The following is a 13,570-nucleotide window of genomic DNA, read 5'->3' as shown; positions in this document are numbered from 1 at the left end:
GGTTATCTTTGAAGAGGCTTCAGATACTTCAATTGGCCCAGAATGTGTAACAAGCTCACGGAATCATTACACCTATTCTGCATTTTTTATTTTATTTATTTAATTTAATTTATATACCGCCCTAAGCCAAAAAGGCTCTCTGGGCGGTGTACATAGAGGATAAACAAGAAAATATATGAATAGAACAAATATAAGAAATTCAAAAAGCAAAACAAACAAAGAACAAAAACCAAACAACATCAGAATATACCAGTAATGAAATACTGTTTTAAAATACACTATAAAACAATTTTTTTAAAATAGAATATTTAAAATTTTTAAAATGCCTGGGAGTGTAAAAAGGTTTTCACCTGGCGCCAAAAAGATAGCAACGTCGGCGCCAGGCATACCTCATCAGGGAGACTATTCCACAATTCGGGGGCCACCACCGAAAAGGCCCTGGATCTAGTCACCGCCCTCCGAGCTTCTCAATGTGATGCCACTCGGAGGAGGTGTACGGGTAGTTTCATATTGGGAGAGGCGTTCCACCAGGTATTGCGGTCCCATGCCTTGTAGGACTTTATAGGTCAAAACCAGAACTTTGAATTTAGCCCGGAAACAAATAGGAAGCCAGTGCAGACGGGCCAGAACAGGTGTTATATGAGCGGACCGTCTGGTCTGCGTCAATAGTCTGGCCGCTGCATTCTGGACTAACTGTAGTTTCCGAACTATCTTCAAGGGCAGCCCAACGTAGAGCACATTGCAGTAGTCCAACCTAGAAGTTACCAGAGCGTGAACAACTGAGGCGAGGTCATCACTGTCCAGATAGGGACGTAGCTGGGCTACCAATCGAAGATGGTAGAAAGCGTTCCGTGCCACCGAGGCCGCCTGGGCCTCGAGAGACAAGGAAGGATCGAAAAGAACTCCCAAGCTACGAACCTGTTCCTTCAAGGGGAGTGTAACCCCATCAAGAACAGGATGAACATCCTCCATCTGGGCAGTGAAGGCACTCACCAGCAGCGTCTCGGTCTTGTCTGGATTGAGCTTCAGTTTATTAGCCCCCATCCAGTCCATTATCGCGGTCAGGCTTAGTACGGTTTAGTACGTTAACAGCCTCACCTGAAGAGGATGAAAAGGAGAAATAGAGCTGCGTGTCATCAGTATACTGATGACAACGCACCCCAAAACTCCTGATGACCGTACCCAGCAGCTGCATGTAGATGTTGAAAAGCATGGGGGACAGTACCGATCCCTGCGGGACTCCACAACGGAGAGTCCAGGGTGTCGAGCAGTGGTCCCCAAGCACTACCTTCTGGTGACGACCCATCAAGTAGGAGCAGAGCCACTGCCAAGCAGTACCCCCGACTCCCAGCTCCGTGAGTCTTCCCAGAAGGATACCATGGTCGATGGTATCAAAAGCAGCTGAGAGATCAAGGAGAATCAACAGAGTCACACTCCCCCTGTTCCTCTCCCGACAGAGGTCATCATACAGGGCGACCAAGGCTGTCTCGGTGCCAAAACCGGGCCTAAAACCGGATTGAAATGGATCAAGATAATCAGTGTCATCCAAGAGCCCCTGGAGCTGGCCAGCAACCACCCGTTCCAGGACCTTGCCCAGGAACGGAACATTCGCCACAGGTCTGTAGTTGTTCAGGTTATCTGGGTCCAAGGAGGGTTTCTTCAGGAGTGGTCTCACCACCACCTCTTTTAGGCAGTCAGGGACCACTCCCTCTCTTAAAGAGGCATTTATTACCTCCTTGGCCCAGTCGGCGGTTCCGGACCTGCTAGCTTTCACCAGCCAAGAGGGGCAAGGATCCAGAACAGACGTGGTCGCCCGCACCAGTCCAAGGATCTTGTCAACATCCTCGAGCTGCACCGACTGGAACTCATCCAATAAATGGGGACAAGACCGTGCTCTGGATGCTTCATTAGGACCAACTGCTATAATATTGGAGTCTAAGTCCCGACGAATGCATGAGCTTCATTGTTTGCCAGCTTGTTTCTGGGGACAATTCAAAGTGTTGGTGATTAGCTTTAAAGTCCTAAATGGCTTGGCTGCAGCATACCTGCGGGGAGGGATCTCCTCCTGCATCATCTGCAGCTTCTTAAGATCTGCTGGAGAGGCCCTTCTCCGTGTCCGTCTGTGGCTGAGGTACAGTTGGCTGGAACAAGAGATGGCATTTCTCAGTGGTTATGCCCAGACTGTGAAATACCTTACCCCATGAGATCTATTTGCCACCCTCTTCCTGTTTTCCACCAACTTGTAAAACTTTCCTCTTCCCCCAACCATTGTTTTGCTGGGCAGAATATTTTTATATGGTAGAACCTCATTTAAGAATGCTTTTAAACTCTTTTATTTCTTTCATGGGATTGTTTTGTTTTTAATTATTGTAAGTCACCCTGAGTGATGCAAATGCGTTTGAAGGACAGAGTATAAATTCTCTAAATAAACAGAATGGCATGAAGTTATATTCAGAAACAGTTATGCAAACATTTATTTTACCAACATATAGTCTTGCTTTTAAAACAGACACTTTTTTTTTGCTCTGACTCAAGAATTGCGTCTATACTTCTATGAAAAACAGCACTCCTGTTGTTGTGGTCTACCATGTCACCTCAGTGAAGGGGGCAATACAGTGCAAAGGGATGTGTATACTGAGCTTTCCTTTCCATTGGAGTTAATTGTCTGGTCTGTAGACAAATCAAGGCATTTGTCTTGCATTGGCAAGATTGCTTTTTATTTGTTGTGCATTGTCAGACTTGAAGAACAATATAGAGTTAAGTGATTCATCTGTCATAGTGTTTGCTATGCCTTTTGTACTGCTTTTTAACCAGGTTTTATTTGCATTGGAATAATACACTCATTCCAAGTCAATACTGCATTTTAATTTGCTGACAAGAGCTCATTTCTTAATTTTCACCTCCAGGTTTTAGGGCCAACTTGGGACACCCCAAAATAAAATAAACATAAGCTGTGGGGAAAAACTTCTTGAAGACTTGGGACCAATCTGTTTGACTCACCCAAGAGTCTTAAGTTCCCATTTTACAAAAGAGCCTACCTAGTTAATTTGTTACACACTTTGCTGAAAAGGTTTTCATACATGAAACCCTTTTCAACAAAGTGTATAAGAAATCATATGGGTAGGCTTTCATGTAGAAGATGGGGACAAGCAGATACCCTTTAAAGACAAACCACTTATTAAAATAAAGGTAGAGTACTAGAGAGGAGTAGTAGACAGCAAAATATCAGATTACATAGGTGGAAGCATTCCTTTGCAACCTGACTAAAATAGGAATACCATGCTGGGTTCAAGACTGGAATATTGTTAGGCTATTTTGTTTTGGGACATTTGAAATGACATTTAGCATGTGGTTTTAAATTGCTTTTTAAAAATGTGTTTTTAAATTTGTATATTTGTTTTTAATGTTTTTAATTGTAAACTTCCCAGAGAGCTTTGGCTATGGGGCGGTATACAAATGCAATAAATAAATAAATTGGCCACATGATTCCTAGCCCTGGAGTAACTCCAACACATCTCTTATGAAACGACCAGGAAGCAAGACAGAAGTCTTCCTGTTCCACCTCTTTTACAGCTTGAACATTCAGGGCTAGAGAAAAGGGCATTATTTGTTCCCTGTAATGTGGAGAAAAGACTGGCCCAGTTTGCACTTAAGGCTAAGCCAAATCATGGTTTAGCATGAATGGACAAACATGTGGGTTACCAGAGAAAAGTTTGTGGATTCTGTGCTCCTCCCCCTCCCAGTCCTGCTGCCGCACTACCCTGGTCTTAAGCCATCATTTAGTTTAGTGTTACTTTTTAAACCTCAAGACAAACCACAAGTGGTAAACCAAGAACAAACTTGATTGCAGCTTGTGGTTTGTCTGGAGTGAGACAAACCACAAGCCCAGATTCAGACATAACTCTGAGCCAAACCATGGCTTAGTCTTGGGTAATATGGCAGCAGTGGGACCAGGGATCAGCCACACTCTTCTCTCTGGGAATTGCACATTTTCTTGTTCATGGTAAGCCATGATTTGGCTCAGTGTTACATGCAACCTGAATAAGTATCTCAAAGACAGAGCTTGTGAAAAGTGAATCAAGAAGGCATATGTTAATAGGGCCACCTATCATCGTGCTGATGGGTTAGCAAGAAGAAAATAAAATTATCGCCTTTAGATCAGCCTTGACGTGAATTAGCTCAACACCAGAGTTGGATAAACCTCTGCCTAACAACAGATTTAACAACATTTTAATTTATGAATTCCGAGAAGATTGAATTATAATCTGGTCAAGATCCAGAAGCTTGCTTTGTGGATGTGACAACACTATTGTGCATTTACACAATAGTACTGACATCTTTGTTGGCTCCAAAATAGAATTTGGGACTTTTAAACAAGGAAGCTACAACAAGGAAGCAAACATAAGTCAAGATCATCACATCACCAGATACTGGACATTTGGGGATTCCATGCTAATAGGATATTGCTGGTTGCTCAAAGCTCTCCTTGAAAAGTTAAGCGATTCATAATCAAAAAGAGCATTCATTAACCTCCAAAGGGCTATTTTGCCAGGAAGTATTATACAATTAGAGATTTTTTTTTGTAGATTTATTGTTCTCTCAGAAAAAAAATAGTCCTCTTGTTGCATTTTCATCCTAAAGTATTGTTGAAATACTTAAGTTTCATTTATTATACAGCCACAAGAGTGGCTGTATACTATAGCCAGTGTGGATTTTTCACATTCCGCAATGTTAAATTGAAAATACCCCCATGCCATTCTGATGCTTCCCATAAGCTCATTTCAAAACAAAACCTTACAAAACTTATAGTCCTGAACTCAGAAACGCTTGCTTAACAACCCTCTCAATTTTCATGGCGACACACAAAACAGTCAGAAAGAATTGAGAGTTCAAAGTCTAAAGAGAGAGGAAAAAAACCCAGACCCCTTTTGGACTTTTTTCTGTCAGAGTTCTCATATCTGTTGAAATTCATTAAAAATCAACCATGTTCACAGAGTACCTGTAATCCTGTTACTGACATTGCCCCATACTCTGACCCTTCATCTTCTGCAGTTTAAAAGTTTTTAAAAATGCCTGGCTGATTTTTAATTAATTTAAGAAATTTTGGCTTGAACCCTATGATAGTGCCAGGCATACTCAGTATGAACCAACTGTCAGTGTTCTAAAAGCCAGACTCCCAGCTGCTTTTCTTGGCTAATCAGGGGGCCACACCCACACCAGACCTTTCTTTCACTTGAGACAGTCATGGCTTTCCCCCAGAGTATCCTGGGAAGTGTAGTTTGTGAAGGCTGCTGAGAGGAGATTCCTATTCCACTGAGAGAACTCCAGTGGCCAGAGTGGTTTAACAGTCAGCCACTCTGATTGAAGGTCCGTGAGGCAACTCTCAGCACCCTTCACTAACTACACTTCCCAGGATTCTTTGAGAGAAGCCATGACTGTCCAAAGTGAAATAAAGGCCTGGTGTGGATGTGGCCAGGGACAGCTTTAGTTGAAATTTGGGTGGGAGGCTACATGCACCTGCTGTAGAATAAAAAGGTGAGGGAAACCGTGAAAAGCAATGATACTGTTCACAATGTTTTCCTTTTAGAAAGGAAAGGAGCTTTCCCTCTGCCCAGTGCCAACCCACCCAATCTCTTCCCCTCCTCCTCCCCTCCCTGCCCTTCCCCAGGTCAGTGTTGGACTATGACCTGGGAGGGCAGGGTTTGAATCCCCACACAGCCATGAAGCTCACTGGGTGACCTTGGGCCAGTCACTGCCTCTCAGCCTCAGAGGAAGGCAATGGTAAAACCACCTCTGAATACCGTTTACCATGAAAACCCTGTTCATAGGGTCGTCATAAGTCTGAATCAACTTGAAGGCAGTCCATTTCCACTTTCAAACATGATTGCACAGAAATAAATCCCACTGAACTCAAAAAGTATGCAACTGGTCAAACCCACCCTCCCTTCTCCTCCCTCCTATCCCCTCCCTCTTGCCCCTTCCCTCCCCTCCATCCCTCTCCTTCCCCCTCCCCCTGGTCAGTTTTACCTATCTTAAGCATGATTGCACGGGAGTAAATACAATTGAACTCAATAAGCATGCAGATGATCAAACCTGCCCTCCTCTGCCCCTTCCTTTGCCCCTCCACTCCTCCCCTCTCCTCTCCCTTTCTCCTTCCCTCTCCCCTCCCCTCCCCTCCCCCTGCTCCTCCCCCATGGTCAGTTTTACCTATCCTGACCATGATTACATAGGAGTAAATCCCATTGAACTCAGTAAGCATGCAGATGATCAGACCTGGCTTTCTCCTTGTTTCCCTCTCCTCTCCCCTCCTCCTTCCCTCCCCTCTTCCTTCTTTCTCCTTCCCTGCCCACTCCAGCCATCCCTCCCTCCCCCCCCGTTCAGTTTTACCTATCCTAAGCATGATTGCACGGGAGTAAATCCCACTGAACTCAATAAACATGTAAATGATCAAACCTGCCCTTTTCCTCCCCTCCCCGTTCCTCCCTGCTCCCCTCCCCCTTCCTCCCCTCCCTCCTCCTCTCCCCCTTCCTCCCCTCCCTCCTCCTCTCCCCCTTCCTCCCCTCCCTCCTCCTCTCCCCCTTCCTCCCCTCCCTCCTCCTCTCCCCCTTCCTCCCCTCCCTCCTCCTCTTCCCCTCCCCATCCCCTGTGGTCAGTTTCACCTATCCTAAGCATGGGGGAGTAAATCCCACTGAACTCAGTAAGCATGCAAATGATCAATCCATTCTCAGCAAGCTTGCACAGGATCCCATTTCTTAACTTCCCAGATTGAAAAGCAGAGACATTCACTAATAGGCAAAAAACCTTGCGGTTTAAGAATGTACCTATAGCCTACAGATATTTCTATCAAACTTTAAAAAGCAGGGAAATTGGGCAGCTATAGTGAATGCACCAGGGGAGCAGGAGACCTGAACTCCTCTCTGAGATATTGGACTACCCTACAAACTTGTCAAAATGCAAACACAATTTGGGTTGGTCTTTCACAGTCCAATCCACTTCCTGTGTAGCTGGGAAGAATTTGGTAACATGTGCCTCTGAGCAATTTCCCTGCTTTTTAAAGTTTGATAGAAACACCTGTGGGCTATAGGTACATTCTTAAACCGCAAGGTTTTTTACCTATTAGTGAATTGGAACATTTGTTCCAAGTCTTAGAACAATAGTCTAAAGAATATAATACCAGCCCAGGAACATGGTAATGTCACAAGAGTGAGCAAATAAAAGTTGAACAATATAAATATACATACCTAAAGGCAAAGAGTGTGGACTGTTGCTTTAATGGAAAAGTTCACAAAACAAGTAAGGGCTTTGAATGATCATAGAGGTAAAACTTTTTGGAGATGTGGTATCTGTTTATAACTTTTGCATCTGAAAGTAGATAAAACTAGATTCCACCACTGACACATGAACAATTTTGGGTCGGTGTTATTGTTTAATAATGCTTGTTCTCATGTCCATCCCAGGGAGGGGGGTGGGAGAAGGGGCGGTTATTTGTTATATACTGCTATTTGTCATTGGGAAATTCAGTTTTAAATACTGTTTAAAAAAGAGTGAGCAAATAACTTGGAGTAACTACTTAAAGTGATTATCAAGCTGATCTAGATTTTCAACATATTGTTTTAATTTGGTGGTGGTTTTGCCTGGAAATCTTGGCATATGTTCTCTCTTTCATTCAACAGATATGTGTTGATCATCCACGTAGCAAGGTTCTGAATCATTCTCCTCTGCCCACTGATAGTTTGAACTTTACATCATCTGTACTATCAAGAAACAAACGTTGCCTCAGTGGGGCTTTGGGTGGTCCCCTGGTCAAAAATGATGGACATGAGGCTTTAATATAACAATAACGAATTAACTGTTGGCATTCCAGCTCCTCCTTGACTTAAAATGCCATGCAAGCTGTAAAAGCTATTGGATGGCTTGCTTGATATAGATGAATCATGTAATGACTTGCACTATCCTGACTTACTATGGAGCTCTCATCACGCAAAAATCTGGTTTTGACCTCACGTAGCTAGCTATCTTAGTCTGTGGGACAAATGTTACCACAGCTTTGGGGTTAAGGTTATGTCTTCAAGTTTGGTACAGTAGTACAGCTACACTTAATATTGCATTCAATTCATTGTCTTTTTACATATTAAGAGACAATGAACTCCTTCTTATTGTACCAATATTCCAGTGCTGAAGAGGTTTCTTGCCATAATTTTTGCTCTGTCATCTTGTTGGCACTAAGGTTTTCCCAGTATTTCCCCTTTATTGTACATTCAAAGATACCGGGCCTATATTTTTGTGAAATGAATGAGACCTTCCTAAACCTACTCCAGAAACTAAAAGGTTTTTTCTGTCTTGCCTGAAAATAACTTTTTTTCTACTGTGCTCCGAACAACAACTCTGTATTTGTAATAATTTGTTGATTGTAGATCTGAGCCTTTTCTTTTTCTTACTTGCTTAGCAGTATTGTTAACTACAATTAATCCTGAGACCACACAATGCCCACTGGAATGAAGGTCTGGGATTTCAGTTTTGTAATTATAAAACTGCAAGTTATCTATGATTACCATGTGAAAGTGTGATGATAGAAAGATGATCTGATATTTAAAGAGAAATCTCCAGAACAGTGTAATTATAAATGTGACCAAATATGGAAACGGGGATAAATATAGAAAGGAAAGTTTTAGGCTGCAATAACTAAAACTTTCACCTTTTCTAGAATCACTGCTACTTTTGAAAGCTAAATCTTCTGTTTAAAAACTTTAGTTACAAAAATAATGCAGAAAAACAACTCGCATACAACAGTTTCAATTGCCTCTCTGCACCCCAAATAAATTCAACATCTCTGGTAAACTTGTAAATCAGAGGGACTTTCCCCCTTCAAACTATGAAAGGTTTATTTATGAAAGGTGAATTGGAAAAGGGATATTGGTCATGCATTTTGGACAGCTGTAAATAACAGAAGAGATAACACTATGTTAACTAGTGTGCTTTTCAGGTTTATGTCTTTAGGCTGAAACAGTCCAGTTTTCAGTTCCTTCAGCTGGACTATTCCACTTTCAAAAAATCAGATATGAACTGTAGGAAGAAGTGTTACAGAGTTTAGCATTAATCTGTTTTGTATTATAAGGCTGAATGTGTCAGTAAACTGGAAGAATAGCAAAATCCCTGGCATTTATGATTGTGAAACAGAAAAATCGCTGACTAATTATATTAGAGTTACAGGAGGATATTGAAAACTGGACTTTGTCTGTTATTGGATCCATAAATATTTTAAACACTTTTGTTGTATTAAAAAAGAGGGTTGACATAGTGATTCATAATAAAGGTTAGGCTTCCAGAATGCTTCATGACAAAAGGAAAGCATTAAGAGAGTTATAAAAAGTAGGGTTTTTTAAAGGTTTCCAGAATACCTTCATAATGTAGTGAAAAAGATGGAGAAGTCAGATACAGACTTTTTGCACAGATGGTAGGGATGTGACAGAAAAACTGGTAAAATGTTATTGTGCAAATTCACTAATAGGCAAAAACCCTTGTGGTTTAAGAATGTACCTATAGCCCACAGAATTCTATCAAACTTTAAAAAGCAGGAAAATTCGGCAGCTATAGTGAATGCACCAGGGGAGCAGGAGACCTGACCTCCTCTCTGAGATATTGGACTACCCTACACATTTGTCAAAATGCAAACACAATTTGGGTTGGTCTTTCACAGTCCAATCCACTTCCTGTGTAGCTTGGAAGAATTTGGTAACATGTGCCTCTGGGCATATAGAACACTGGTGGGGAATTTCTGACTGATGTGCATAAAATTAAGCCCAGCCGCCCCAGTTGGTCCACAAGGCCGTTTTCACCAAGTCACACCAAGCTGCCCTACACCTGATATCATATATGACATCAAGTATAGGACAGGTAACACATTTGCCTGCTGAAACTGTGGTTTGCAGGCACTGCTGATCAGCTGGACTGTAAACCCAGAGCCCTATGCCTTTGCAAGGACCACTATGATTGTTGGCACTTGCAAAGGCACAACAGGGCTTTGTCGATGCCAGTGATCAGCTGATTGGGAGTGCTTGCAAACTGATGATCAGTTGACCATCACTTGCTGCAAACCACTATGCCTGTGCCCATGTGGTTTGATTTCAGTCTGTGTGGGCAAAGGAAAACATTTCATCTGATATCAAGTGATTGACAGGTGAGTGGCTCTGCCACATGTCAAAGTGGCCTGTGGGAGTTGGGGGACTTAGGCATCCAGCCCACTGGCTAGAAGCAGTTCCCCACTCTTGTTGTAGAATAATTAGGTAAGATAACAAAAATTAAAAATACAGAGTGAGTAATATGAGTCAAGGAAGAAAGGGGAAGGGTCAAGGGCTAAATTGTATGGTTATGGAAAGTAGTTACTGTCTATTCTTATTTAATTTCGTTTTATTGAAGGGATGGTATAAAATATTTTAATGAGTGAAAAATTATTGGGAAACACATTTCTTAATTTTATCATATAAGTTTGAGATAATGATTGAATAGCTAAGTGGAAATAGTTATAAGATAAGAAGGGGGGAGCAGAAAGTGTGTTTGATGGTATAGCAGTGATGTTGCAGCAGGCCAACAGAAGTGAAAGATTGCCAAAAGGAAGAATATAAAAAGGTATAGAAAAGGTGACCATGAACTGAGGCCTGAGGGTCCCCAGTAGAAAGTGTAATAGAGCAACTGACAAATTTTAAAGAAAAATTAATGAGATAGGAGTGAAACCAAATTCAAAGAATTAAGAGAACTAAGAAGCAAAGAATGCCCAGATGTATCAAAAACTGTTGAAAGGTTGAGGAGAACTAGAATAGAAAAGTGCCCTTGTGACTTAGCCTTCCCAAACTTGGTGCTCTCTAGACCAGTGGTTCTCAACCTTTTTTGCTCCATTCCCCCCTTTCACCATTGTTCAGAATATAATTCCCCCCTTCCCAAGATAGTCTCTCATAGCGTGTTGATGTTTCGCGAGTGACGGTGGTGTTTCTCGTGAGAGAAAAATTTCTTAGTTTATATTATAACAGAATTTCTTGGAGCACTTTCTGGTCTTTAAATAATAATTTAATTTTGCAAATGAAAATAATGCTGCATGTTCAAGAATCGATTTTAATCTGTGACATTCAATAAACTTTATTGAATGTCGCAGATTAAATTAAAAACAAACTACAATTTTACAGATTGTACATAATCTACAGGACATCACACTTTGCTGAATAGTGGTCCCAATTCCCCCTCTGGAACCCTAAAATTCCCCCCCGGGGGGGAATTCCCCCCTTGTTGAGAACCCATGCTCTAGATGTTTTGGCTATGGTTCCCATCAGCCCCAGCCAGCACAGCTAGGTTGGGGAAGGCTGATATGACAGTTCATTAGAGATTTTATAGAGAACACACTCAGTAGAATATGGAGGTTGAAAACCAGACTGAAAGGGTTAAAAACTTTCTAAGATCAAAGTATGCATCATGCAGCAAAAGCTTAAAGAGGGTGGGTAGGTTAGTAGTTCCTAATATCAATAAGTATTGCCATGTTGGCAGATTTATGTTCATCGGAATTGCAGACATCTAATTCATCCTGGGATATTGAACAAAATTGGGTTTTGATATCACTAAAGGACTGGGTTATGATGAACAAAACAGACAGAGAAAGGTGCATTATACTCCTAATTGGTTAAGAGAGGCTATAACTAATTTGGGATAAGCATAGCAAACCCAAATAATCCCCTGTAACATTGTGTATTGTCAATCCCAGATACTTAAGATAGAAGGAGGAGAAATATTGCAGATGGGAGGAGAGGCTAGGGTAGGGTGAATAGCAAGTTATTTTATTAATAAAATATTGCAGAAAAAAAGCTGATGAAGGAACAAGCACAGCAGAATCAAACCCATTCTGAACTAGGTCCAAACTCTGGAGGGGTATGGGCCCCTTTTTAGAGGGTACATGGGAGGGAGATGTACATTTGTTTTCAATGACCTTTTTAGAAAAGATTTAGTGCCATTTCTTGTTCTTGCACTGTGGTGCTCATTGTATGTGTTTGTTATCAGATAAGATTTATTATGAAAAATGTTGGCTGTGCACAGATTTGAGAGAGACCAGGACAGCTACTGTGGCAAAAGTCCATTAGCACCAGTCTGTATATCTTCAGTCAAGATAAACAATAGTCATCTCTTCAGTGCACAGCTTAAAGAGATTAAATTGGTATAGCAGAGTTCTTATTTATTGACAGAAAGTAATTGTCACACACAGACCTCTCTGAACTATTATTTCAGTCAGAAGAAAAAGAATGTCCCAAAGCTACAGGTCTACGCCTGAGACAGGGTTCATGGGCACCAGAGAGTAATTTGGTACAGAAAAGTGTACCACTAAGTGTTTTTGTTCTGTATGCTACACAAGAGAGGACAAATCTAATATAAAAAGGGATTCGCAGCATATTTTTTGAACAGTTTCACCACTGAACTGACAGAAAAGCATATTGTCCAATTGAACACTAATTGAAGATGTCAGTCTTTACCCACCTCATTGCACATTTTCTACTGCCTCTTCAGCTGCCTCTTCCGCCTTCTACCCCAGCTTGTAAAAATTAATAGTGCCCTTCATCTTTGTATTTATTTATTTATTTTATTTGTATCCTGCCCTTCCTCCCAGCAGGAGCCCAGGGCGGCAAACAAAGCACCAAAAAACTTTAAAACTTCATAAAAACAGATCTTAAAATACATTAATACGAAACGGCATTAAAAACATTTTTTTAAAAACAACCTTAAAGGGTTAAAAACATTATTAAAAAACATATTAAAGGAAGCATCCCATCTCAGGCACCTCATAGCATTGATAATTTTCATGTGCTGAAGTGGAGAATGTAAGCAAGTGATGGAGGGAATGGATGAAGAGAGGCAAAGATTGTGGCTTACTATACTGTTATTATGTTTGCCTGAAAGAGTTCTGTTTGTAGCACATTCACAACATATCATTGAATGTGCTCCTACATTCTCCTCCAAACTCCATGATTTCTTTCAAGTTTCATCTTGTTCATACATATTAACATAGAGTGAAACTGGATCTTGGAAATGGAAAACCAAAACAATTACAATTGGAATTCCCATTGTGAGCTTTTCCCCAAGGATAATTTCTTAAAATCTCCCAGTGTAACGATTTAAGACCAGTATACATTTTTGAAAAAAATCTCTGTATAGTTGTTCATGCAGGTTGCATATTCTCCATATCATTGCCAACCTCTCCGCATCCCAAAGGTGTGTACTAGTGTAGAGAGAGTTCTCTAATATGCATGGAAACGCCATCATACATGAATAGCTTCACAAGTACAGTATAGGCAACCACTTTGGGAAGTGATTAGGGCTGAACTGCAATACCCACTTATCTGGGAGTAAACCGCATTGAACACAGTGGAGCTTATTTCTGAGCAGACAAATATAGGATTTATTGCAGGTATTTATATCCTGCCTTTCAGGTTACAAATAATTTCAAGGTGGCTTACAGTTAACATTGGTGCACATTAAACACACACAACAGAATCAACTTATGTCAAGTCTGAATGAATGAAAAGTGGGTAAGAAATAT

The 13,570-nt window shown here is 41.2% G+C and overlaps 1 protein-coding gene across 5 annotated transcripts in view; it reads left to right on the top strand.

Annotated features, from left to right (window-relative positions):
* The window catches only part of MCC (MCC regulator of WNT signaling pathway), a 387,038-nt gene that overhangs the window by 250,985 nt on the left and 122,483 nt on the right, over positions 1-13,570 (top strand). The gene's annotated exons all lie outside the window — the stretch shown is intronic.

Source organism: Rhineura floridana, chromosome 1 (genome assembly GCF_030035675.1).
Source record: "Rhineura floridana isolate rRhiFlo1 chromosome 1, rRhiFlo1.hap2, whole genome shotgun sequence".
In the NCBI taxonomy this organism is placed as follows: domain Eukaryota; kingdom Metazoa; phylum Chordata; class Lepidosauria; order Squamata; family Rhineuridae; genus Rhineura; species Rhineura floridana.
The sequence above is the reverse complement of the archived record's forward strand: the minus strand, read 5'-3'. Positions and strand labels throughout refer to the sequence as shown.